The following is a 26,012-nucleotide window of genomic DNA, read 5'->3' as shown; positions in this document are numbered from 1 at the left end:
AAGGAAAAAAAGGAAAGAAAGATCAAGATTTTTAACTCTATATCCCCATACTTTAGCAAGAGATGTGGAACAATAATGTTTGGTAGGGAAAATTATTTTTTTAACTAGCCGTTTCTCAAATTCTGTTCCTATTTTGAGAGTCCCTGGAAGCTGTTTAGCCTCGCCTAACTACTTAGTGTACTGAAAGAGTGATCATTTTGTGGAGGTCATTTCCCTACCCCTCTTTCTATCTGACACTATGTTTATGGACTATGACTCAGCCCAGCCAATCAACAGCTTCTAACCCTTCTCTGGTGTAGGTGATTGGTTCAAGGGTAGATGAGTGACATAAGCCCATCCAATCATAGTGAATCTTGGATATTTGGTGAGGACCATGGAGTGTACAGTGCTTTTCTCTGGGACTCTACAATGATGGAAACCACTGTGCAGACATGGATAAGAGAACTGCAGAGAAACAGAGCTGCAAAACAGTAAACTCAACTCTGTTTTGGCTCTCTGTAGCAAACCACACTTGAAATCCATCCTAATTCTGGACTTTTCTGTTGTCCAAGTCAGTAAATACACACGCACACACACGCACACTCATTCTCTTGTTCATTTTATAGCCAATTGGAGTTTACTTTTTCATTCCTTGGAAGTCATGTAGGTAGAGTCCTACTTTCTTCCTCATGAACTTTTCTCCAGTGAGAGTTAACGCTTCAAAATTAAGTCAGTCCTTCCAGGTGGTGTGATTGACTTTAGCTGAAAGTGCAGGCTGCCTTTTGATCTTCTGGGAATTCTCCTTTCCTTTCCTGTACTCTGATCTGTCAGCATTTATTGAACGCTCACTTTGTTCTGAACCACAAAGCCAGATGCCCTGAGACGTCCCAGTAATAAGGGAGATTCCATCTCTAAGGTGCTGGCCGATAGCAAAAACAGAAGGAAAGCCTGAGCCATGGCTTAGGAAAGGAAGGTTTCTCCGGCTCCAACTGAACTGTGTGTCTTCTTGGGTCATCCATGTCCTTCTCTGAGCTTTTGCTTCTCACCTACAACATTCACCACTTACCTGGCTGACAATTCTTCAAGATCCTCCCCAGTGTATGCCTGCTGCCTCACTGCACATTTACAAATTATGGAAATGTTCTCGGTGTTGTCTGTGTTTGGACTACAGAGCCTCAGGCTTCCTAAGGCAGCCAACATTGGTTAAGAGTTGTGTTCTAGCAGTTGAAGATGTAACAGTGAATAGAAATAGTGGCAAACATAATCCCTCAGAGTTTATATTCTGGTGGGGGACTCAGATCATGTACTGATGATAAGAGATACAGATCCATTTTCACGGCTTGCAGACTCTATATTGGACATGTCTGTCTTGGAATTGCCTTGTTATTGGTAACACCCAGATCAATGCCCAACGCACTGCTGCAGCCTTTTACAGACATGCGTGTAGTTCTGCTGGGCCGGGCTGAGGTTCAAGAGGGAGGCGTTAGTCTCCATGTTCTACCAGTTTTACTACTCCACACTTGAATGTCCATTTGTTTTTATGTTGTTAAAAAGTTTTATTTGTAGATTTAAAACAAATGATAAGATCACCGTGTGCAATCATTTTACCAAAAAATGGTCTCTTGGAAACAAATTATGAAAACATATATCTCGAGGCATAGTATTTTTTAAAAAAGTATATGGTTTTTTGGTTACTTGTCTTGTTCTTTGATGCCAGTATTAGAGCTTGAACTCAGTCACACATTCTCTCCAAGGTTTGTTTGCTGGTTTTTGGTGGATGGAGGAGGCTCAGGGTTGGTGCTCAACTACTTCAGCTGTGCCCCTAATTGCAACTTTTTATTGCTTAATTGGAGAAAAGACTTTCTTGGATTTGTCTGCCCAGGCTGGATTTGAACGTGGAACCTCAGATCTCAGCCTCCTAAGCTTCTCAAAGTCCAGGAGGGAGTCACGGACACTCGCCTTTCATCTTTTTCTTTGCCCACCCTTAGACACATGTGACCGGACTGTGATGCTCGCCTTCCCTGTGTTTTCTGTCCATGCGCTTACTGTTTCAAGTTTCCCTGACACAGTGCTGAAATGCAAGATAAGCTTCGTTCAGCCCTGAGTTATGTGGCTGCCAACCACAGTTCAACGTTCATGAATCACAGTGTATTAGATAAAAGGTCTTTAAAGAGCAACACACAATAAACAAGGTTATGTATTGATTGGCTGAACAAAATTCTGCAGCCAGGGGCAGGGAGGGAATCCTCCTACAAGGAATGGCTCAGGACTGGCTTACTGAGAGTTTGTGAAGTCCTGTACAGAACACTCAGAAGAGGCAGCCACTCGGCGTGCCAGCCTGTGTTAAGAGGGAAAGCAAAGCAGGACAAACGAAGGATGGCCGTGCTTAAAAGGGTGCTGTGTGCGTTGCTCTTTGTGTTTAGTTGCTGCTGGTGACTGGTCTGGCAGAGCAGGAGGGAAGTGGGTTGCAGTGGGAGAGGAGATAAGGTTGAGGAAATATTGGGGGCCATGCCCAGTAGGGCTTTGTGGTTTCCTGGGGATCAGGCTTTGTTCTGATTGCAATGGGAGCTGCTCATTGGAGAGGAGATGCATGGTGTGTCTGTTGTTTTTTTTTCCCAAAGTCTTTCCAGCCATGGTGTGGTAGACAGGACAAGAGCCAAGAGATGGAGGCAGAGGGGGGAGATAGAGATAGGGGGACAGAGTGGGGAAGTCCATAAGGAGGCAGTGGTGGAGGGGACACGGGCAGGGGGCTCATGGTGGATCTTTTGTCATTGGCCTACTGCCTGAGCAGAGGATGCTGGGAGTCTGAAAGGCTCTTGCTTACTGCAAAAGTCCTTGAACTTGAAGCAATCAATTATCCTCCAAGTTCTGTGAGTGCACCTTGGTCTGGTGTTCTCTCTCTCTCTCTCTCTCTGTCTCTTCCTCTCTCCCTCCCTCCCTCCCTCTCCCTGTACCATGTTCCTCCTGAGAGGAAGCTATAAATAAACAAAGATCTGCTCTCATTGGGGAAACAGTGCTTGGAGCCGCCTTCCGGATACATTAATAATTACCCTCTTGTTGCCCCCAAATTAATCTTGTTAGGAGACAGCTTTGCCACCAGAAGGAGTCTAATCACCAGATAATCCCAGGGCTCAAATATCCTGTAATCACCAGTGAAGCTTTCTCATGGCCGTAGCGGTCACAAAGGGGGCAAAGGACCCCTCTGACACACACTTTCCCAGGCAAATCCATTGCAGTGATTTAGGGGAGACAGTGTTTGTTTTAAAATCTAAGGATCTGAATTCTTCACGGACGGAGCCACGCTTGCATGTCATTTGGACAGATTGGATGCAAAGAACAAAAGAAAATTCAGATTCAAAGAGAAGGCATGAGAATCCAAGCCTCACTACTTCCTTAGAGGTCGTAGAGGAGGAGGAAGAAGTACTCGTGGAGTCTGTATTTCATTCATTCACTCATTCATTGTGTCTTAGACATCTACTATGTGTCAGGTGTCGTTTCGGCATTGTGCCGAAGGCCACGTGATTTGCTTCCCTGACAGATTTACAACCATTTAATTAAGATTCGAAGAATTGGTGCCCAGGGTGGAACACAAAACTCTGGAGTCAGGTGGTGTTCAAAACTTAACCCCGGTGGCCAAGTAGTAGTTGTGGGACTGTCCTTGGGTTTGAACTCAGGACCTGGGCCTTGAGACTCTTTGTGCTCAAGGTTACCACTGCAGCCACAAAGTAACATCTGGCTTTTTCCGTTGATGTGGTACTGAGTTATCAAACCCAGGGTTTCGTGCATGTTAGGCCAGCACTCTACCACCAGGCCACATTCTCAGCCCTTTCCTTTCCTTTCCTTTCCTTTCCTTTCCTTTCCTTTCCTTTCCTTTCCTTTCCCTTCCTTTCCCTTCCCTTCCCTTCTCTTCCCTTCCCTACCCTTCCCTTCCCTTCCCTTTCCTCCCCTTTCCTCAGTTTCCCCCTGCCATCCCCACCCACTAGTTCATAGGTCATTTTCCGCATAGTGTATACTGAATAGTATAGTTGGATTTGCTCATTCTCTCTCTCTCCCTTTTTACAATCCCTCTCTACTCCCCCCAGAAAAAAATGAAAGTAAAATCAAATACCAGTACCACCACTACCAATATCAACAACATGTTTCCATTTCCTTAAATAGTATTTCAATAAGTGTCTATAGTGTTCAGAGAAGTTACAACTTAGGGTTCCTCCCCTAAGGGTCTCAAGCTCTAGTCTATGTGTAAATGCCTCAGTCCTATTTGTATTTGGATATTTGAAATTTGATAGGGAAGGGGGGGAAAACCAAGACGGGTAGGGGGTGTGGGGGGGGGAGAGAAATGGGTACCAAGACATGTGAAAGGGTATCAATGTATGTGAATTAATGCACCTTCTATCTGGCAAATATCATGTAACCCTTTTACTAATTACAATAAAAAAATAAATAAATAAAAATGCCTCAGTCCTTAGCAGTTTCTCATATCCATCTATGAAGATCCAGAGAAAATATGTGCCATTTTGGGTTTATTCTTATTCATCCTCATGTGCCCTTTGTTTTCCTGCCTTATAAGAGACTTAATCAAGCTTTCCTAGATTTAAATGAAGAACCGTTACTTTTCCTTCCATGGGATTTCTTTTCATTTTATTTTTTCTTTTAGCAAAGCTCCTCATTAGAAAATAAAGAGCTTGTATTTGAGAGTTAGGACTAACATTTGTCACTCTAGACCAAGTGCTGAGAAGCAACTTGTATTCAGGTAGAATATTCTAGTGGGTAGTAATAACTAAAAGTTAAGTACTTATTATAACTAAGCACACTGCTAACACTGAATGGTTGTTGTTTACTATTTAATCCTTACTACCACCCTGGGGAATTTTCATTTGCTTGCTTAGCAGATGTGGAAATGGAGGCTCTTTGTGAATGAGTGGTGGAATAACTTTTAAAATTCATGCGATGTGATTTTGTTGCCTACTTTTTTAGACATTGGAACACAGCTTCCCTGGCTTATAAAAATCCCAATGAAATAATTTGAAACCATTGCAAACATTCCAAATCATTACATGGCTACAGGGCTAGCAGTTTGTCTCTATTCCTAGGAACAGATTTAACGTACAGGAAAAAAAAGTTTCTGAATAAGTGAATGATGAATGAATAAAGGCAAAGGCAAAGGGCTGACGATGCAGCCCACGTCTAGCCACTTCAGTTTAAAAGAATCAGTTTTACCTCACTGAACAGCAAAGGCAATTTTTTTGTTGGAATCAAATATCCTCCTTTATTGGAATCGTATTTTGGTAAGTGTACCTGGCCTTGGGGAATTGGGACCCTCGCTTGAACCCCTTTATCTGCCCACATTATCTCAGCCTTGCTATTTCCTGGATGTCTTCTTAGGCTCAATCACACACTAAGAACACCATTTTGAGATGGGCATGGCTCATGCCTGTAAATTTAGCTACTTAAGAGGCGGAGATCAGGAAATTGCTATAAAAGGCCAGCCAGATTGGAAAGAGTTCCTGAGTATCTCAGTCAGTGGCACACATTTGGCACCCCCATTTGAGCCATTTAGGTTTGCTTTAAAACCATCAGTTTTCCTTCATTGAGCATCAGTAGAGATTCATTCATTCATTCACTCACTTATTCAGCACTGTAGCTGGGTATGATACTTCCTCTCATCGCCAGGGACCCTAGGCAAGTGCACAGTGGAGTATCACAACTTGGGCAGGCCCCTGACTTAATGTAGGACCCTATGTTGACCAGTAACCAGCACATGAATGAGCTGGAGGCACGCATGACCCCAGCAGTTGAGTACCTAGCTAGCAACTGTGAGGCAAATAAATAACTAAGAACAAGAATACCATTTTGAGGGCTCCAGATGTGCTATTGCTATTAGTTTCCACCCCCATGACACACTCGTGTATACACACACACGCATGCACGCACACACACGCATGCACGCACACTCATACCCCTTAGTATATGTAGATTACTTGAAGGGCCCTTCATATACCCCCTAAATGCATTTCTCTATGGAATAAAAAAATGTCCTATGTGAGCAGCAGCTGGTGAGGCACACCCCACCCCTTGCCACTCTGTACTAGTCCAGCATCTTGTAAACATCTGTGAAGCAAGGTGAGAGATCTGGGGAGGAGGGAGGGCTGGAATTTGAAATCGGTGCATTTGTATCTCCTTATCATCCATGTCCCCAGGAACCAAGTGAGGGTACCCCCATCAAAACAAAGCACACAATTCCTCAAGAGCGGTCTTCAGGTTAAGGAGTTGGCCTGGAAGAGGTCATGCATGGGGTGGAGTCTCCAGAAGGTTCAGGGAGCATGAGAGTTCAGTGTGTTGAAGTCAGTGAGAGAGGAGAGCCTTTGGTTTCACCTCTGGTTCGCTTCCTTATTGTCTGAACTCCACATTTCTTGTGGTGTGTGGTGTTTGTTTATGGACTCCGGTACAGTAAGGTAAAAAAGAAAATCATGCCTTTTTAGAATTAAAATGAGGTAGAAGTTGTGGCTTCCTCTACTAACTACCTTCCTGAGCCTCAGTTTCCTCATCTGTAAAATGACAACGAACACTAGCCAACTGGTTGGGATTGCTTAAGGGTGAGGCAGTGAAAAAAAAACCTGGGTTTTCAAGTTTGCATCTCCTTCTCTTTTGAAAGTTTCAAAAGGAAACTTTCAACCTAGTTCAGAGTTAATACCAATTTCATATCCGATATCTGATGCCTGGAGGGAGTTGAAAACCCAATTCAGGTTGCTTTAACTGCAAGAGAGATTTTACAAGCGCCCCGAGATTCAAGATGGAATGATGTCTCCACCAACCCATGGGAGGTTGCAAGTATCATCCATGGGAAATGTGTGTAATGCACTAGATGTGATAGTTTAAGGATAAAGTGCTTATCGAATTGTTTCTTTACCCTCTGATAACATGGCCAAGAACTCACATGTGGGACAACACCCCTCTGTATGTTCATCATCAAGGAAAGAGACCTACACTCAGAATTTAAAATATAGCTTCTACTGAATTAAAAGTTTATTTTGTATAAAAATAGAGAATTAAAAATGTTGGGCTGGGAGTTTGGCCTAGTGGTTAAAGTGCTTGCCTAGCATGCATGAAGACCCGGGTTCAATTCCTCGGTACCACATACATAGAAAAAAAGCCGGAAGTGGTGCTGAGGCTCAAGTGGTAGAGCTCTAGCCTTGAGAAAGTCCAAGGACAGTGCTCAGGCCCTGAGCTCAAGCCCAGGGCTGGCAAAAAAAAATGTTTCACTTCGTGTGTGTGTGTGTGTGTGTGTGTGTGTGTGTGTGTGTGTGTGTGTGTGTGTATGTACATGCATACATGCTGGACCTGAGGCTTGAATTGAGAGCCTGGGTGCTGTCCTTGAACTTTTTTTTTTTCTGAAGCCTGGCACTCTACCACTCGATCCACATCTCCACTTTTGGCTTTTTTTTTGGTGGTTAATCTGAGGTAAGAGTCTCACTCCTGCCCAGACTGGCTTCACACTATGGCAGAGCTACCCATAGAGCAAGAAAGCCCACTTCCTGTAAGCAGTTAGTTGCTGCTCATCTCATTGGGTCAAATTGCAACCCATTTTCTGAGTCAATCAAAATGTCTTCTTGGAGTATGTGGGTTGTTTTGGGGGTGAAGGAATGAAGGGAGCCCAGTATGGCAGGTCTTAGACTGCAGATAGGCACGTACTACCACAGACCTCTTCAACTGCACCCCTCACCCCTGTGTGAGATGGGAGAATCCAAAGGGAATGCAGACTTGAAAGAGAGTCTTCCACCCCTCCACTCCTCCCAAAAGTTAAAAGGAATCACAAATGTGAGATGCAATTAATATGAAGGTGTGGGACCGAATGACTCCCTCTGGCCAGAAATTGATGAAACCCTCCCATCCCCCAGCCAGTTAGTTCCCGGTAGAACCCGACCTCAGCCTCCTTTTCTTCACAGACATGGACACCAGGCCTTTAGTTTCAAGGAGCCTGCATCTTATTTTATTACTACTTCCCTCGCTTTGATATGATTGATTTTTCTATTTAAGAGCAGAAAAAAAAGCCACAAAGCAGAAGCAAAATGCATGCCTAACCTTTTAATAATTATATTTCTGTTGTTTAGGTCATTCAGGAAGCAATATGAACTTGTGTGTGTGTGTGCACACGCATGCATGCTGGTACAGTGATTGTGTCTGTGTGTTGTGTGTACCAGGAGGTAGTGAGATTGTGTGTATTGTATGTCTACATCCCTAGTTGAATATGTATTCACGTATGTGGGCCTGTCTCATGTCTTCAGATGTCTGTGTATCTCAGGATTTAAGGGCAAGCCTAGATGCATGCAAATCACAACTTTGCTGTTAAGTTATAGGTTTGTTTGTATCATGTGTGCATTTGTGAGTATGTGAGCTCCTTAGGGCAGGCACATGTAAGTTTTGCGTTTGGATGTATACGTAAGCACCTGAGTAGATTTGCTTGCTTTTCACAGATGTACTCAGACACATAAGAATATGTACGCATGTGTGAACAGGGGTGTGTCACATCAATACTTGGGTTGAAAGCCTTTGAATAGAAGCTTGTGTTAGTGAGCATCATTAGCAGTTGTACATCTGTTGTGCTTGGGTCTATCTGAGGGGAGTATTTGAGGTGTGTGTGTGTGAGAGAAAAAGAGGGGCAGAGGTCTTCAGTTGATTTTTATCTTTGTCTTCTATTACTTCTTGGACCAAATACGTTCTGCTTTGCTTCTTTGTCATCATGCTTTGTAAGCAGAATGTATTTGGTCATGATAGTAAAGATGCAAGATCCTATCTCAGAGAGGGTGGGAGGAGAGGGAAAGAGAGACAGAGAAAGGGAGAGATAATTAACTAGTTTCTCCCGACACCTTCACAGTGAGCACTTCCTGTCATTTTATTTTTAAAGGGGAGTACTTTTCAAAACACAGGTAGGAAGTTGTTTTTTACAAGCATCCTTGTGTATCTGAAATTCTTGGAAAAACCTGGAGTCAGAAAAATCTAGCCTCTTACCTGTAAAAACTGCTTTGTTTACATTTAGACAAACCCGCATATCTGAGAGAACACACTGAAAACCCCTAGCTTAAGCTGTGTCTTTCACCGTCTCACGCTCAGGGCTTGCAATGTGACACATGATGCTGGGGGTATTTTCTTAGGGCTTAAGTGGGGGAAACTGGATTTGAATCCTATGATTTCAGAAAATGCAAACCATAGAACCAGCGTTGTGCTTATTCTTTGTCTAGTTTAACTTTTTTGATACAAGCACGGGGAAACTGAGGTCCAGGATAGGGGAGACCCTGAGAACTGGAGAACGATTCCTATAGAGCTTAAATGTAGCCAGTTGATGTGGACCCTTGCGCCTTTCTCCCTTGTCTAGCCACCATGCTTTCTTTCTGCTCCTCCAAGCTCTCTCCTGGAATATTCTGGATCTTCCCGTGGTTCATTTCTTCTCATCACCATTCTCAAATCTAATATCTACCACACAGCGAGCTCTTCCTTCTAGGCATCAGCTACATCATGCTTCAATCTCTTCCAGGTTTGGCTAGTGGATCACTGTGTTTTTGTGGTCTTTTCAACATATGACAATCAACTTCATTATCAATTTTACTGGCCATAGGCACGCCAAGTCAGATGAGATGGCATCCTTCCCACATGTGTCTATGGACGTTTTTCCAGAGGCAATTCCAGTTTAAATCAGTGGACTGACTTAAGAAGACCCTTTCTCATGCATGCGGGTGAACATTATTCAGTCCACAGAGGGACCCTGGAGAGGAACAAAAGGAAGAAAGGGAGATTTTGTTTTCTCTCTCTTCTTGGTCGAGGACATTCAGCTTTTGGACACAAGGGCTGTTTTCTTTGTACATGGACAGAATTTTGGCACTGGTTTGTCTTATTCTCCAGTTTGCAGGTGGCTGGCTGTGGGGCTTCTCAACCTCCATAAATCTGGGAGGCCATACCCAAAATAAATTTCCATCCTTTAATTCTAAATATATCCTATTGGGACAAAGATACGTTGGCACAGGACGCTGTGGTTCGGCCTAAAGAAGCTTAACATTTTCCTTGGAAAGACCTGCTGGGGTTGCAGGAGTTATAAGTGACCAAGTCTATCTGAAACAGGCTTAAGCAAAAAGAGGTACATAAAGGAAGTACCTGGATATAGGAAAGAGGGATGAAGGAACAGTTTTTGGGGGGATTGGCAGGGAGTCTTTCTATATCTCTTAATTCAGGCTCCCTATGACTGGCTACATCAAATTTCTATTTGACCAGTTTGGCAAGAAATCCCCACCCCGACTCCTTATATTCAAATTAGAAGACCCACAAAGAAGTCTGACTAGTCCAGCTTATATCCCGTGTTCTTCCCTGAAGCCAATCATTTGTAGCTCATTTGAAGAGGTATCTCTGATTGGCCAGCTTGATAGGTGTGTGTAGTTGTTTATTGTCACTTTGCCATTGATTTTTTGCTTCCTGGGCTATTGATAAACCCAGTCCCCAACTGTCCTGGTGGCTGAGAACAGCTTTTAGGAACTCAAATTCTTGGATATTTCTTACCTGCCACCTGGGTAGCTTTAGGGAACCAAAGAAAGTTGTCCAGCCTTGAAATGGAAGTTATAAGTTAGGCTGATATGTACAGAGGTGGGAGGAACAAGAGAGGGGAACATTATGAGTGCTTGTTGGTGCAAGGGTTCTGTGTGTGTGTGTGTGTGTGTGTGTGTGTGTGTGTGTCCACACACATGCATGAATTCTTTGTGTATATGTGCAGAAATATACACACACACATATGAGCATGCTACAGACATATACACTGGGCATCGATGAGAAAAATAAAATCAAAGGACTGGATTGAAAATAAGACTTGAATGGCCTTGAACTGCCATGGGGAAATCTGTTGCCACATGAAAACCTGACATCAACAGAGCTGAAGCTTTGGCTGCCAGGCCTTCCCTTCTTCTAAACAAGTGTTATCTCAGAAGCCCATGAGGACGTCAGGTAGACCAACTTCCAGGTTCTGCCATAGTTCCCCCATTGCAACAAACCCACTGGAAGTGAGTTTCTTAACCCAGTAGCCCTTTAAATTAAAAAAAAATCCCTTTTCATTGCTGCTGGCCAAAGGCATTGTTATTAAAGTTTTGTGTGGAATCCTGCTTGCCACCCTTTAAACAACCAAAGATGCCATCTGGTTGAGAGAATGGATCCCTCCCAATTGAACGAGTGCAAGAGTTTCCGTAGTGATTTTCTTCAGGAATGACTTCTGTCTGCCATGTTTCTGTAGTTGGCACTCCACAGCTCAGAGAAATGGGCCAGACTCCCTCATTTGTGATGGCCTTTTCATCTTGTCTCTTGCTTCTGCGCTGAACCTAGCTGTGATGTTGGAGCCCACCCTTTCCCCTGCAGCCCATCAGGAACACTGAGATAGGAGGCCCCAAAACATTCAGTGCCCTTGACAACAAAGGTTCCCATGGATATGGACAGACCTTTACAATTCTTTTATTTTTCCCCCCTCACAAAGGACACAATTGCTATTGTTTGCAATATGTCTTTTTCTGACAGTCGAGAAGATGTGACGGATGAAATGGTTTGGAAGAGACTGGCTACTTCAAGCGGCTGAATAATAACACCATTTTTTTTCTCTTGTGAGGTCTATCAAGTGTTCTGGCCAGGGGGAGGAAGAGGGGAGGGCAGGGACCTGGGTGCATGTTCGGCTGGATGAAGACATTCAGTGTCAGAACAGCAGTGTTGTCTTCTCACCTGAGGTATTGCCACAGGATGATGATGAGAGAGCTAGACAAACAGAGCCAGAGACAGAGGAGAGAGGGAACAGAAGAAAGGCAAGCTCTTGAAAGGCCATTTCAAGCGCCTGCTAAATCTACTCCCTCAAAGATATTAATGACTTTTTAGCACTGTTCCCTTACTCTGCATAGCGGACAAGATCATGTGCCATCTTTGAAGAATCCTGAACTCAAAAGATGGAAAGAAACTTTAGGATACTTGCACAGCAAACACACTTTAAAACAAAAGTTATTTATTTTATCAACAAAGCTAATAGGAGAAAAACAATCCCCCCCAACCCCTTCCATGATGCACTTGATTTTTTTTACCCTTGTGTGTGTGTTGTATATGTTATTTGATAGTGTCTCGTATCATATTGTTTATCCAAAGCTCTTTTGGCTGTACTGTTTGTGTCCTGGCTTCCGTGGTCCTTACCCGAATTGCCCAGGAGCTGCCAGAGATGGACAGCCTTTAGTGAGGGCTGGGCGTGTCTCAGAATCCTTGAATCTTGTCTTCAAGGTTAACAGCTTGCCCACCAGGGAATTCACCCTTCACTTTCTCTCTCCATCCCAGATTGTGTTCTGAGCCAGGGATAAGTCAGTGATGACATCTGGTTTTCATTATCTTTGTGTTGACAGGGAGATAATGAGTCAAATTGGCCCTGCTTATGAAATGAAGACCTAGAAGAGAATTATCATCAGACTCCTCAGTGGGGAGAGCTAGGAAAGGGGATTTAAATTGAAGTGATAAGTGCCAATTTGGTTGGCATTCAGGCAATCTGTCAGGTCTTGCTTCGTTTGCATGTCATCACTAAATGAGACAAAGCAGGTGACCAGTAAGCAGGGAGGAAGGTAAAATAAGGCTCGTGTACTATCATGATTCATCTCCCATAGTTTTCTGAGGCTCCAGGCCACACATCGAATGTGAATTGTTTTCCTTAGACCAGACAATAATCTTGCCTCGTAGCTGTGGCTTCGCATCTCTAGTTTGCAGGTAGCCAATTGAGTCCCCATGTAAGAGGATATGTCCCGCTCACATCTCTGGCTGCCACATCATTTCCCTCTTCACTTTTATGGCAGTTCCTCCTCTCTTCCTTCTACTTTGCTTAGCTGCTAGGGGAGATGAAGAAGGGCTAGATTTAATTTCTACATGGTTGGGGGGGGATGTGGAGTAGATTAAATTTCTTGGTGATCTTCCTCTCCTTTCTGCTGTGAACTTTAGTCCCTGTCACTTACCATTTGTGTGACCTCAGGGAAAAAGCATTTGATCTCTCTGAGCCTCATTCTAGCCATGGAGGTGATGATAATATCCATGTTACGTGGTTATTGTGAAGATTCAATATGCTGTATACATAAAATTGAGTCTGGCCCATAAGTAGTATGGGATGTTACTATTTTTATAAATCATTGCTGCCATTTGAAGAAAAACAAATACTGCAAGCAGTGATCTGGCTAGAAAAGAGGCTAGAAAAGAAGACATTTGTGACAAGAGCTAATCATTTGTTAGTGAAGTTGCCGGGCACAACAGTTGACTGGAAACGAACGATGTATGTGTCACTTCATAATCGAGAATGCTCTGAGATCGGATGCTTTTGACAGAAATGGCAAGTTCAGATATTTCAAATGATGATGTCATTTATTGCTATCTGGAACAGGAAACTCAGACAAGATTCCTTCTTCTGTGTAGGCTGATGCAGGGGATCAGAGGACCCAGAGTTTGCAATTTTGTTTCAGTGTCTCTCTTTTGTTTTGCCCCATGTTGGCTTTACCCATGGGCTAGCCACCAAGTGTATGTGGCAGTCCTGAACATTAGGGGATACAGACCAGATGACATCCCGAAATAAGAGACTGTTGAGAGGGTGAAACTTTTCCCAGAAATCCCTTGTTCGTGTTCATTGGTCAAAATAATGCCCCATGGTGAGCCTTGAGCCCATGAGCTGAATGGAATTCCTTCTACCAGAAGCAGGTCACTCTTGGAGCTGAGGGTGGGGTCAGTCCACTTAGGAAAGGTGTCCCAAGAGCTACATGATGCCATGAAGAAAGGAAGAAAAAGTGGATGTGGGGCAGGAAAACATCAACGTCTGCTTCCTGGAGGTTGTGCTATTATTAGTAGTAGTAGTAGTGTTTTCTAACAGAGAAGAAAACTGAGGACTGAAAGGTGATGTAATTTCATAGCACTATCCAATCAAAAAGTGGAACACAGACCCACCCATGTCTGGGAATAAGATATATGTCATTTTGGGATCATGCCAGAGGTTCATGGTGTATGGAAAGAAGATCCCACCATTTCCTTGAGCATATGCTGTGGGCTAGACACTTTGCAGACCTATCATAAGAATCGTATTTGTGTATGTGTGTGTAGGTGTGTGGGGGTTGTGGAGTTTGTACTCAGCCTGGGTGCTGTCCTTGAACTCTTCAGCTCAAGGCTACTGCCCTACCCTTGAGCCAAGCCCCACTTCCCATTTTCTAGAGGTTAATTGGAGATAAGAGTCTCGGGTCCTTTTGTGCCTGGGATGGCTTTGAACCTTGATCCTCAGATCTCAGCCTCCTGAGTAGCTAGGATGACAGGCGTGAGCCACTGCAACCGGCTTCGTTTTTTTTTTTTAAATCAACCCAATGAACTAGGCATTTTAACTCCATTTAAAAGTGTTGCGAAGGTAAGTTGAGGTTCAGAAAAGGGTTATGGTTGGCTGGAGACCACTAAACTAACCAAGCAACAACACTAAAATAAACTTTGAACTCAAATGGGTCCAGCTCCAAAGCCCCAACTTTTTCCTATAATCTCCCCCCAAAATAGAATGTCCTTCTCACATCCCTCTATTTTGGGGATTCATATGAGGAAACATCCAACTTTTAATGAGGATCCTGTTGCATTTCAATTCAATGACCTAGTTTTTTTTTTGGTAAGCATTTTTCTTTTAGAGACACTTTCAAAGCACATGCCCCAGTGAACTTTTTCCTTTTTTTTGTATTCAGAGTTCTGACCTTTCCTTCCCACCCACCTTTATGGAGAGATGTGAGGATTAAATATGGTAATTGGAATGTACCTTAGTCCTCATGGATAGCCAGGAGTATGGAAATGGCTCCACGCTGGCTTGGATGGGCGAGAAGAACTCTTTTTCTCCCTCCCTAAGCCACAAGTAAGGGGAGAAGTCAGGAGAGGATGACTACGTGACAGCTGGGACCCTGCCTGGGTCTTGAAGGGCATGACCTTGACAATCTCTCCCTGAGTCTTCTAAGATCTCTTCTAGTTCTAAGACAGGATTGGTGATTCTGATCGGTGGAGAGACACCTGACAAATTCCCAGATGACATATTCGTGTTTCATTTGCACTGATCAAAAGCAAAGATGATGATGGTTGGCAGGGAACAGCTTTCTGAGTGTGGGTTTCAAGTTGACATGTGTCTGACTGTCAGCCTCAGATAACTTCTGTCGCGTTTCCTGGATTATAAATCGCTACGTGGTGCCTGCCAGAGGATTCCTGTTTCTTTGCATTCCTTCCCCTCCTCATAGTCTATACCAAATTATGATGGCTTAAGATCTTTGGGCTGTGAGTTACGCAGATTAGCAGAGACAAAAGGAGAAGATTTGTTATACATTACTTAGGTTCCAGAAGCACACGGGAACAGCCACACTTAAATTCCACGAGGACTTTTTTTTCTTCTAGCTATTAAATGAGATCTTCTCTGTGTGTCTGTTTTGTTCTTACCACTTTTAACTACTCCCTCCGTCCCCCATTGCTCTGATATGAGAAAAACATCAACTTGCCAGGACCTCCTCATTACATTAACAGGACCAGCCAGTCACATGGCAAGACTACTCTCTCCTTTTCCTCTCTTTCTCCTTATGTCTTCCTCCTCTTTCCCCTGACACCCCCAGTCTCTGTTTTTAGACAGGAGATCCATTAGCCTGACAAATGTTGCATTTCACTGTTGGTTAGAATGCAGACCAGTGTAGCCACTATCTAGGAAGTTAAAAAAAACCCATAAAACTAAAGATACAACTATCCCTTGGCCCTGGACTAACACTCCTGGGCAGCTACCAGAATGAATGAAAGGTAGCGTACAGCTGCACACACCTGTTTACTGTGGACCTTTCAAAGCCATCATGTTATTTGTGGGAAAATGGAAGGAACTGAAAGGCCACCACTTTAAAATTGGACTCACCAAGGTTGCTATCCTATCTTGGGAAGGAAGAAGGAAGGCCAATTGGAGGTGATGAGTCTACATAACAGACTTAATAGTTGAGACAACTACACATAATGTGTACTCAGTTTACCTTCTATGTAGGTTCAAAACAACGTAAGTCTTTTGTGCAAATAATGTATAGAAATCACTAATAAGGGGGTGAGTTGCTTAAACACCCCCTTCTGAGATTTCCTAACCCACACAACAGAGCTAAGAACCAATGACAGTTTGCTTACTCCAGATTGTAACTCTGTAAAAATCACCCAGCACTCTTCAGACTTCGATCGTCCTTAAAAAAAAATGCATCAACATTCCTTATCCAATCCTACCCACTTCCCTTTAAATCAACACACAGAAAGGAGTTGATCAGGGACCGGGAGTTTGGCCTAGTGGTTAAAGTGCTTGCCTGGCATTTGCGAAGACCAGGGTTCGATTCCTCGGTACCACATACATAGAAAAAAACTGGAAGTGGTGCTGAGGCTCAAGTGGTAGAGAAAGTCCAAGGACAGTGCTCAGGCCCTGAGCTCAAGCCCAGGGCTGGCAAAAAAAAAAGGAGTTGATCAGGAGAAATAAAACCTGTGAGATCATGATTTTCACTTGCTAATTATATTTTCCCTAAAATGCATTAAGAGGATGATTTTTTTTTTTTTACTCTCACACTACCCAGACACATCTTACATGTCTCCTGTGGCCTCTGTTATCACACTTTGGTGATACTTTTTTCAATACTTGTGAGGGAGCTTTATAAGTTCAGTGTTATACAAATTCAATGGGCTCTCATCATTTTTTACCTGGGCAGAGCAGTTGCTGTAACTACCTAGAAAACAAGGGAACAATGACAGCAGAGTGGCTTTCCCAGGGGAGATTTCTCTGCTCTTGAAGTTTGTCTGTATATCAGGAACAGCCTCTTGAACCTGTTACCCCGTTGTCTCAGGACTTTATAGTTTCCAGGATGCTCTGATAGTACCTCCAGTGCGAGATGGTGGATTAGAAGAATGTAGGGAATTGGAGCGAGAGTGCGCTTGACTCTTAACAAGACCTGTCTGAGTTTTTATTATTGTTCTCCTAATGATCAGAAAACAGGAATTAGTCCAGAAGCGTCCTGTCCATGGTTCTGACAATCGCTTCTCCTGCAAAGTGGGGGTGGGAGAGATAATGTCATTTCAGAGCCTCATCTGTGCGTGCCTTCCCTGCCAGCCTGTGGGCCTAAGGCTGTGTCTTCTTGATAAGAGGTCCAGACAGCTGCTTCATACTTTAAATTGGTGGTTCTTTGTCCTGTGTGCTATGACAAAAGGATTGGGAGTAGGCATAAAAGGAGATGCCATCATGTGTGTGCATGTGTGTCTGTGTGTGTATGTGCACATGTGTGTATGTGCACATGCATTGCTGGTCCTGGGGCTTGAACTCAGGGCCTGGGTACTGTCTCAGAACTTTTTTTTAATAGGACCTGAGGCTTGAACTCTGGGCCTGGGTATTATCCCTGAGCTCTTCAGCTCAAGGCTACTGCACTACCCCTTGAGCCACAGACCAGCTTTGAACTGCAATCCTCACGCTCAACCTCATAAGTAGCTAGGATTACGCCACACCTGTCTATCTCTGAACTTTTTGCTCAATACTAGTGCCCTATTACTTGAGTCACTTCTGGCTTTTTGGTGTGAAATTGGAGATGAGAGTCTCCGGGAGACAGGTGCCCGTGGCTCACGCCTGTAATTCCTAGCTACTCAGGAGGCTGAGATCTGAGGATCAAGGTTCAAAGCCAGCCCAGGCACAAAAGGATCTGAGGCTCTTCCCTCCAATTAATCTCTTGAAAATGGGAAATGGGGCTGAGCTCAAGGGTAGGGTGGTAGCCTTGAGCTGAAGAGCTCAGGGATAGCACCCAGGCCAAGTTCAAGCCCCATGACCCACAAAAAAAAAGAGTCCTATGGGCTTGGAACTGATAATCATACCTCATTTTCCTGAGTAGCTAAGATTATATAAGTGAGTCACCAGTGCCTGGTCTTATTATTTAGAATGAAATCCTGTCTTAATTGAGATGTGTAACTCTAGGACAGTTCTCCATAATCCCTGTTTCCCCGTCTGTGTGATCACAGCTCTGAGCACAATGGCTCTTTGCTCTCAGTGTGAGAATTCAATGGAGCAATGGTGAGATCTTAGAACAGCGCAAGACGCACGGACAATGCTGGTCCATCTGCTAATTATAAAACGTATCAATGCTCTACTGTCTCTTCAGGCCTTCTGTCCTCTGAATGGAAAGTCTATTCTCTTCATCCTCAATAGCAACCCTGCTGTTCACCTGTTTAGGTCCAGAATGAACCTTGCCTTTCTCTTTACCTCTCATACGAAGTCAGTGGTGTCACATTCCTCTGCCTCTAGGATATCATCAGGCCCTGGACCGTGGGTATTATTAACATGGAGAACAAGAGCTGTACCCTACATGCTGAGAATTGATTTTAAGTGATGGGGGATCAGCACGAGAGATGATACTTCCAAGCAAGGAATTGCTTTATCTCCATCAGTCTACTCTCCCTGCAGCTTTTATTATAAGATCGGCCTAGACTAGGTTAATATGGCTTTCAAGATAATAAAGAGGAAGAATCAGAATCCGTCTAGTCTCATTACACCGAAACCCTCGCTCGCCTGATATTCAGATACATAGAAATCACCGTGAAGGTGGACAAGTCAAGCAAGGTGAAAGGAGCAGGAATGAGGCTTCCCCTGACTGGTTCCGGAAGCAAATGGGGTGGATGTCAGGAATAATGCAGTTTTGCTAAGGTGTCTACAGATGACCAAATCCCAGGGAAGGGGGCTGGCTGGCTGGGGAGGGGGGAGAAGGAAAGAGTGATGGAGGACAAATAATATCATGATGCCTATGTGTGCAGAGAGCATAAGGAAACTTACCGGAAGAGCTGTTTACTCGAGGGGTGGAGGAGAGGGGAATGGGAAGGAGCGAGAGCAAGAGATGAGGTTAATCTGGCTACATTGCCATGTGTGCCCTTAAGAGTCAACCTGGGGAGAGCCCTTTGCCCGATTAAAACATGCTGAAGAAAAACAATCACCATAAAGCAAAGCAGGCCAGGTTTGGGAGCAGATAAGCACTAGCCGTGGAGGGGTAAAAATGGGTGAGTCACTGATTCCATAAGAGGGAGTTATTGCTCGAGCTTCGTATTTATTTGTAAAATCTTTTATGCACCTATCTGATAGATAGAAGCTTCCACTAAGAAAGATTTGTTTGGGTTTTGGGGACAAGTGATATTTTAGTGACTCCTCTTAATGGTTATAGGAGAAAGTCTGCTAAAGGTAAAATGTTAACATACAGAATGCTGAAGAGCTAAATGGCAAAGGATTGTATACACCAAACTCGGTGCCAGGCCTGTGCTATCATGAAACACTCACACGAATACCAAACCACCACCAAATGCTACTACCACAACCCTGAGGGCTCTCCCAGAGATCGGCAAGATACTTGGTAGTTTTTCAACTTCCGTAGGTGATTTCACTGTGAGGTCATTGTAGAGAGCCCCTGAAGGGGGCAGACTTCATCCCCTCAGGAAGGTGAAGAGAAGCCAGGAGCCAGTGACTCATGCCTGTAATCCCAGCTACTCAGGAGGCTGAGATCTGAGGGCCACAGTTCAAAGCCACCCTCGCTAGAAAAGTCTGTGACACTCTCTCCAAGGAATGAGCCCAAAGCCAGAAGTGAAAGAGTGGGTCAGGTGGTAGAGTGTCAGCCTTGAGCAATGAAACTAAAGGAGAACTCAAAGCCCTAAGTTCTACCTAAGTGTGACCCAGGGTGTTCGATAGACCCACAGAGAGAGAGATGGGTGTGGTGCAGGGGGTTTAGAGAGTGTAGAACTCCATCATCCTTCCGAAGATGAAGGACTGGTTTGTAGGGATGTCAAAATCATTTGGAAAAAGTCGGGATCTGCGCAGGTTTTCTTTTTAAACACCAACATGGCCACTGAAGTAGATAATTTGAGGGAGAAGGAAATTAGCATGCTGTGTGCTTTCTCAGAGAAAGGTCTAGAAGATGCTAGAAATTTCGTATGTAGTGACGACTGGATACGAGCACCCTGTGTACAGGAAGGTCAACCTCCCCTGACCTAACCTGCTGTGGTTAACCTAACTGTGCCTGACTGATGAGAACGAGTCCTTATTCTACTCTCTGTTGGCTAGCTATTTGGAGAAGTCTTGGGTTCTTTTCTGCCACTTATGTCCCACTGTTGGGACCCTTCAAAGACTTGACTTGCATTTGTGATGTGTTCTTTGTAAGAAAGATAACATTTTGAGAAACTGCAAAGGGAAACTGAGCCCCCACCCCCACCCGTTTGTTTGGTGCAAAGCGTATTTGCTTTGATAGAAATATATCACCCCGAAAGAATGTGTTTGGAACCTTAATCTCTTAGGCAACAGAGGCAGAAGGAAGGGTCTGGGGTGTGTGTGTGGGGGGGCTCAGTTCCCAAGAGACAATGGGGGATCTCAGTATCTTCCTGCCACCCACGGTGAGCTCCCTAGGAAAGGATGACATGTCTGGAGTTCATCCATCTTTCCTTACCCATTCCCCCCTCTCCTTCTGCCATCCCACCTTCTGCCATGAGATCCTGCAGGGTGAAGACCCCTGATCCTTACTCTTCCCTGGGGGAGTTTGCAAGCTCCAGAACCGCAAGAAGTAAATTCATGCTCACCATACATCACCCAGTCTGTGGTATTCCCTTAAGGCTGTGCGAAACAGACCCACGGTGGTGTTCTGGGGTGCCGCTCATAGAATGAGGGATGAAAGATGCCACTGTGGAAATGCAAAGGGTGCAGAGTGGGGGCCGTGAAGCAGCTAAGTCCCTGTTTCTGCCATGATAGGTGAGGTGAGCTGGGCAGGAAGATATTAGCAGCTCAGCTGGCCTGGCAGGTGATGGAAGCGGATGAGTCTCAGTCAACTGCTCTGGGCTGAAATGCAGGGAGGGGAAACCAGCTAGACTGATGGAGAGGGAAGAGAGCCAAAAGCAGAATAGGGGATTTTCTTTTCCTACCTCATTTGGGGTCCAGAGGCACACTGTAGGTAGGTCAAGTTACTGTAACACAGAGGGCATCTTGAGCCAGCTTTGTGGCTGGTGAGGGATGGAAAGAGCTGGGGTGTTGTGGAGTCCTGGAGATTTGGGTGTTGTCTAAAACTGAGGAGGATTACTGTTGCAGAGGCAACAGCTGCCTATGGTGGATGGACTGCAGGCAGCGGGAGGGGTTCTAGAATCATCATTGGTCTAGTTACGAAAAGCAGCCATGTTAATAATGCCATTTCTGTAGAGAGAGAAGCAGGACCTGGCTATCTTACTCAGCCTCTCCCAGTTAGGGCAGGAGAAAATGAAAGCAGGCATCAAATCCAGGCTGTCCACTTCCAGAGATCTGGCCTAGATAGCTAGCCTGTGTTGGAACACGTTTTGCACCTCTTTGTTTTTGTTTGTTTGTTTGGAAGGGATGATGCTGGGATTTGAACCCAGGGACTTATGCATGCAAAATAACACACTCTACCACTGGGCTATACCTGCAGCTTCCTCTGCCCCCTTTTTATTCTTTCATGGCTGACTGGAGAGGCTAGCTTTGAGCTTTGATGCCAAGGTCGTTGTCATCATCCAGACGATGCTGTCTCATACATGGGTTTCTTGTTCAAGGTCACATCCTCAAGTTCAAGGCAGGTTCTGCAAATATTTGCATGCACTTTGCATGGTATGCTTACCCTGCCACCCTGGTCCGATCTCAAATTCTTGCTCGCTGCAGCTGATTCGGTGCCAGGGAGGGTCAAATGCACGAAATTCTGGAGATCCTAGGAGAAATCCCACGTTTCCTCTCGGCTTTTACATCAATTACGTCCTCCATAATGAATTGCTCATCAGCTTCTGCCGAAGCTGGAAGTGATTGCCTCAGCAGGTAGCAATCATTTTATGCCAATTGCCACAATTATCAATCCCGTCAGGATGATTGGGACACAGCAATAGGGACCAGATGAGTGCAAGAGTTAGTGAGTTTGTTTTGGTTTTGTTTTTTAAGACATGGACTAATCTTAAAAACTTGGCCAATGAGAAATTATGGCTTTCCCAAGATGAAGATTTCTTAGCATCGGGGGAGTGATTAGAAAGTGCATCCATTTCTGAGTCTCTCATATAAGGAATTGAATGTATTCTATACATAGAAAAGGTTGGATGGCTCTGAAACATCCTATGGGTTCAATCTTTCTTCTTCCCATCCACAAACATACTGACACATGCACTTCTCTGACTGGTGTGTTGAATTTGAAATAACTATTCATTAGATGGCATTAGAAATATATATTTCCCCACCCCCAAGAAAATAATTTGACACCAGATGCATAAAAACATTGAAGATTCATGTACTGTTTTTCTGTGTCATTTCTGTTTTGGAAGTTTATCCTAAGGGGGAATAAAAAAGATGTCAAGAAAGATTTGAGTATACAGTGTTATCTCGCATAGCAAAATATTAGAAAACACTTCAAAGTTCAATAAGAGCAGAATAGTTAAATAAATTATGGCTCATTAAATGATGGCATATTATGCAGCCATTAAAAGTCATGTTTTTGAAGAGTAGTTAATGACACATGAAAAATGTTCATTATAGAATGTCAAGTGGATGAAAAACAGAGTAAGTAATTAAGCATCCATTATGTAACCCTGAAAGGTGAATATTTTTATCTCCATATTATAGAAAAGAAAACAGAGGCTCAGAGAGTCTAGGTGAGTGTGTGTGTGTTTATGTACGTGTACGTGAACGTGTGTGTGTGTGTACATACATGGAAGGGGCAGATTTATATTGGATTGAAAAGCACAGAATTACTAAGCATGAATGTAATACTGAGTATGATGGGGCATACCTGTAATCCCAGCACTAGAGAAGCTAGAACAAGAGGATCACAAGTTCAAGGACAGCCAGGGATATAGAACACGTACAAACAAACAGAAAAGACTATTTTTCTATTTATTTGTAATGGTAATTTCCACCATCAGTATGCATTATATTTGCAATTATTAAAAAAGAATAAATATCATTAAAAGAAATACTGCAACAGAATCTTTCCTATATGAAATGAGATAAATCCCTTCAGTCCTAGCCTAATGATATCCTGTCTTGAACACAACCTGCTTGGTTACTCCTGCTTCTGTTCAGGGCTGATTTGGGCACGGTCTCAGACCTGCCCTGAACTGGGGCCCAAACTCCCTCCAACTGTCTCTTCCCACTATGACTCCTTGTCGCACAAGGAATCACCTGGAAGACAGCCACACCTACCGGGCACTGGTGGCTCACACCTGTGATCCTAGCTACTCAGGAGGCAGAGATCTGTGGATCGTGGTTCAAAGGCAGCCCAGGTAGAAAAGCCCCTATGAGACTCATATCTCCAACTAACCACTCAAAAACTAGAAGTGGTGCTGTGGCTGGAGGGGTAGAATGCTAGTTTTGAGCACAAAGAGGCTTAGGGACAGCTCCCAGACCCTGAATCAGGATGAGACTGGGGACTCTGTACCTGCAACTTCAACTACAAGAAAGAAAACAAGCAGAACAATGCTTAACCCAGCAAGAGGTTATACAGCACAGATATCTGGAGACAGAAAAATCTCTCTAATCATCTCAGGTCGACAACCTTCTAATGGGATCCTGACTGTGTTCCTTCCCATTTTGGTGACCTTGACCTTGGGGAAATTACTTTCTCTGCTTGCTTCATTGTTCTCGAGTCTCCAATGGAACAACAATAACAGTGGTTTCGATGATAAATACTGTTATTATGGTTGAATCTACTTGATAGACCAACAGTGTGTGTGTGGGGGGGGAGAGCTTGGCTGAAATGTGAATATGAAATGATTGCTCAAGCTTCATGTTTGAAATGGCTATAGGTCCTACATAATCTATTCTATCCCCAGCAGCTCCCTGGCCTTAGTTTATAGGCCCTCCTCTCTTCTTACCTGGCCACCCTCCTCTTCGCTTTTTCCAATACAGGTAGCACAAGGGCCTTGAATTGGTCCCTCTCTAGACCTGGTTATTCATACGTCTATTTCTGTCATGTCCTTTCCTATGAGAGCATCCAATTGAAAATTTCTACCATTCCTCCCTTCTCATCACACTGGTTAATAAACAACTGTTGGGTAAGTGCATAGATAGATGGGTGGGTGGATGATGGACAGATGCGTGTGTGGATAGATGGGTTGCTGCATGGATGGATCCATGCATGCATGTATTGATGATACATGGATGGATGGTTGAATGGCTAAATGAATGATGGATACATCAATGGATGCGTGAGTGCATGGATGAGTGGTTCTACAGAGCATGAGTTAAATGCCTTTTCCTAAGACACATGGGTCGAGGCTCTCTGGACAGTACAGAGACTAGAGGGTGGTAGATGGGTAACAACAGACTGAACAGACGGTATTTACTACTTTCACCAGAAGTGCCCCTTCATCTCCTGGTCTAGTAAAGTTCCTGAAGAAGTAAAGCCACAGGCTTGCCTCTCTGTCTTTTCTAGGTTTCCTAGTGTTCCTCAGGAAACAGCAGTACTGGTTAGGAAGTATGGTGTTGAGTGCTTTGTAACACTCCTCTATAACCCCAGGTTGCTGTGGATGGGATCAGTAAGAAAGGAGAAAGCACAGAGAAAGGTATGGTTCTCAAAAGAGAGAGGACCAGGCAGCAGACAAAGAAGTGGAGACAACCTGCTTGAGTATCACCTTATGAAAAGCAAAAATCTTACTATATGAATGTGCAAACTTTACAAACCTCAGTCGCTTTCCACCACCAAGGCAGAGTTACAGTCACGGCAGAGTAAACTATCATTGCATGGCGAAATGGCCATTTCTAGTTCCCAGAGAATTGGTGGCCCATAGGTTTTTTTTTTCATAACCCAGTTCAAATCCCTGTTTCTTACTTCTCCTGTTTTACTGGTTATTTTTCCCCCTCATGGGCAAAGATCTCCCTCGGTGGCGATAATTTCCATAATCTTGTCACCTTAATTGCTGCTGTCACTGTAAAGAATTGAAATTAATTTTGATTTCTTTTTGTTTCTGCTTAGCACTTCGAATGTGACTAATAGGATTATTTTTGGCATTGGCTTGGAGCAGGGTTTCCAGGAGTTTGAAGAGCAACGTTGGCCTGCACTTTTCCTCAGGGACCACTTTCTGTTCAGAGTCCCTCCAGTCTCTGGAAAAATCTCAGGGAAGAGGGTCATTTGGTTTGTGATCATGTTGGCCATGGCATATACATGGAGCAAGCTTTGCACCATGATGTCTGTAGTGGATATTGTTTAAATGGCTACTTTTTAATTTCCTACACATCGACTCCATTCCTGTTCTGGTATGAAACTACCAGATTCTCACAGACTGTCCTTGACCTGACCTTGTGTGCTTGTATGATAGGGTTCTAGCCAGTTTCCTTCTTCGTTATTTATCTATATTCTGATTATGTAATTATATTGCTTGTCACCATTTATCATTGCATATGTCTCTGTTGACCCATTTATTCTCTGCCTCTTCCCATTGATTTTAAAGACCATAGCAGTAAAGACTACCTTTGCTGCATCTTTTTAACCAATGGATCTTTTGTATCTGCCACTGTGCCAGGCACATGGTAGGCTGACACCATACATATATTTGATAAATAAACAACTAGTAGGCTACACAGACAAGACACTGCCTTGAAGTCATTCTAGTAGCTTGTCTCTGCCTTCCTGGGACAGAGCACTTCCTGCACAGGCCTATTTGAGCACCCTGTGCAGGTCAGAATGTGACAGCCACATACCATGTGGCTCAGCCAGGACCTGGAAAGTCCAAGAATTATGGGGCTTAGTCAGCTGGAGTCTTCTGCTGTGTGCTCAAATGCTAGCTTGCTTCGCAGTGGTTTGGAGAGAAGAATCTGACAGACCACCTGTAAGAATATAACCTACAACTCTTCCCTTGTGCACGAAGTATTGCTAAGTGTACCCTTAGTTCATTTATTCCTCTCCCATCTTTCTACATTCTCTGTCAACATCAACCTATCATTTACCAATCAATCTACATCCAGGACTCTAACTATATCTAATCTGTCCATTCTGTCAGCAAGTACTTTG

Source organism: Megascapheus bottae, unplaced genomic scaffold (genome assembly GCF_031878675.1).
Source record: "Megascapheus bottae isolate mThoBot1 unplaced genomic scaffold, mThoBot2.hap1 HAP1_SCAFFOLD_53, whole genome shotgun sequence".
Lineage (NCBI taxonomy): Eukaryota > Metazoa > Chordata > Mammalia > Rodentia > Geomyidae > Megascapheus > Megascapheus bottae.
The sequence above is the reverse complement of the archived record's forward strand: the minus strand, read 5'-3'. Positions refer to the sequence as shown.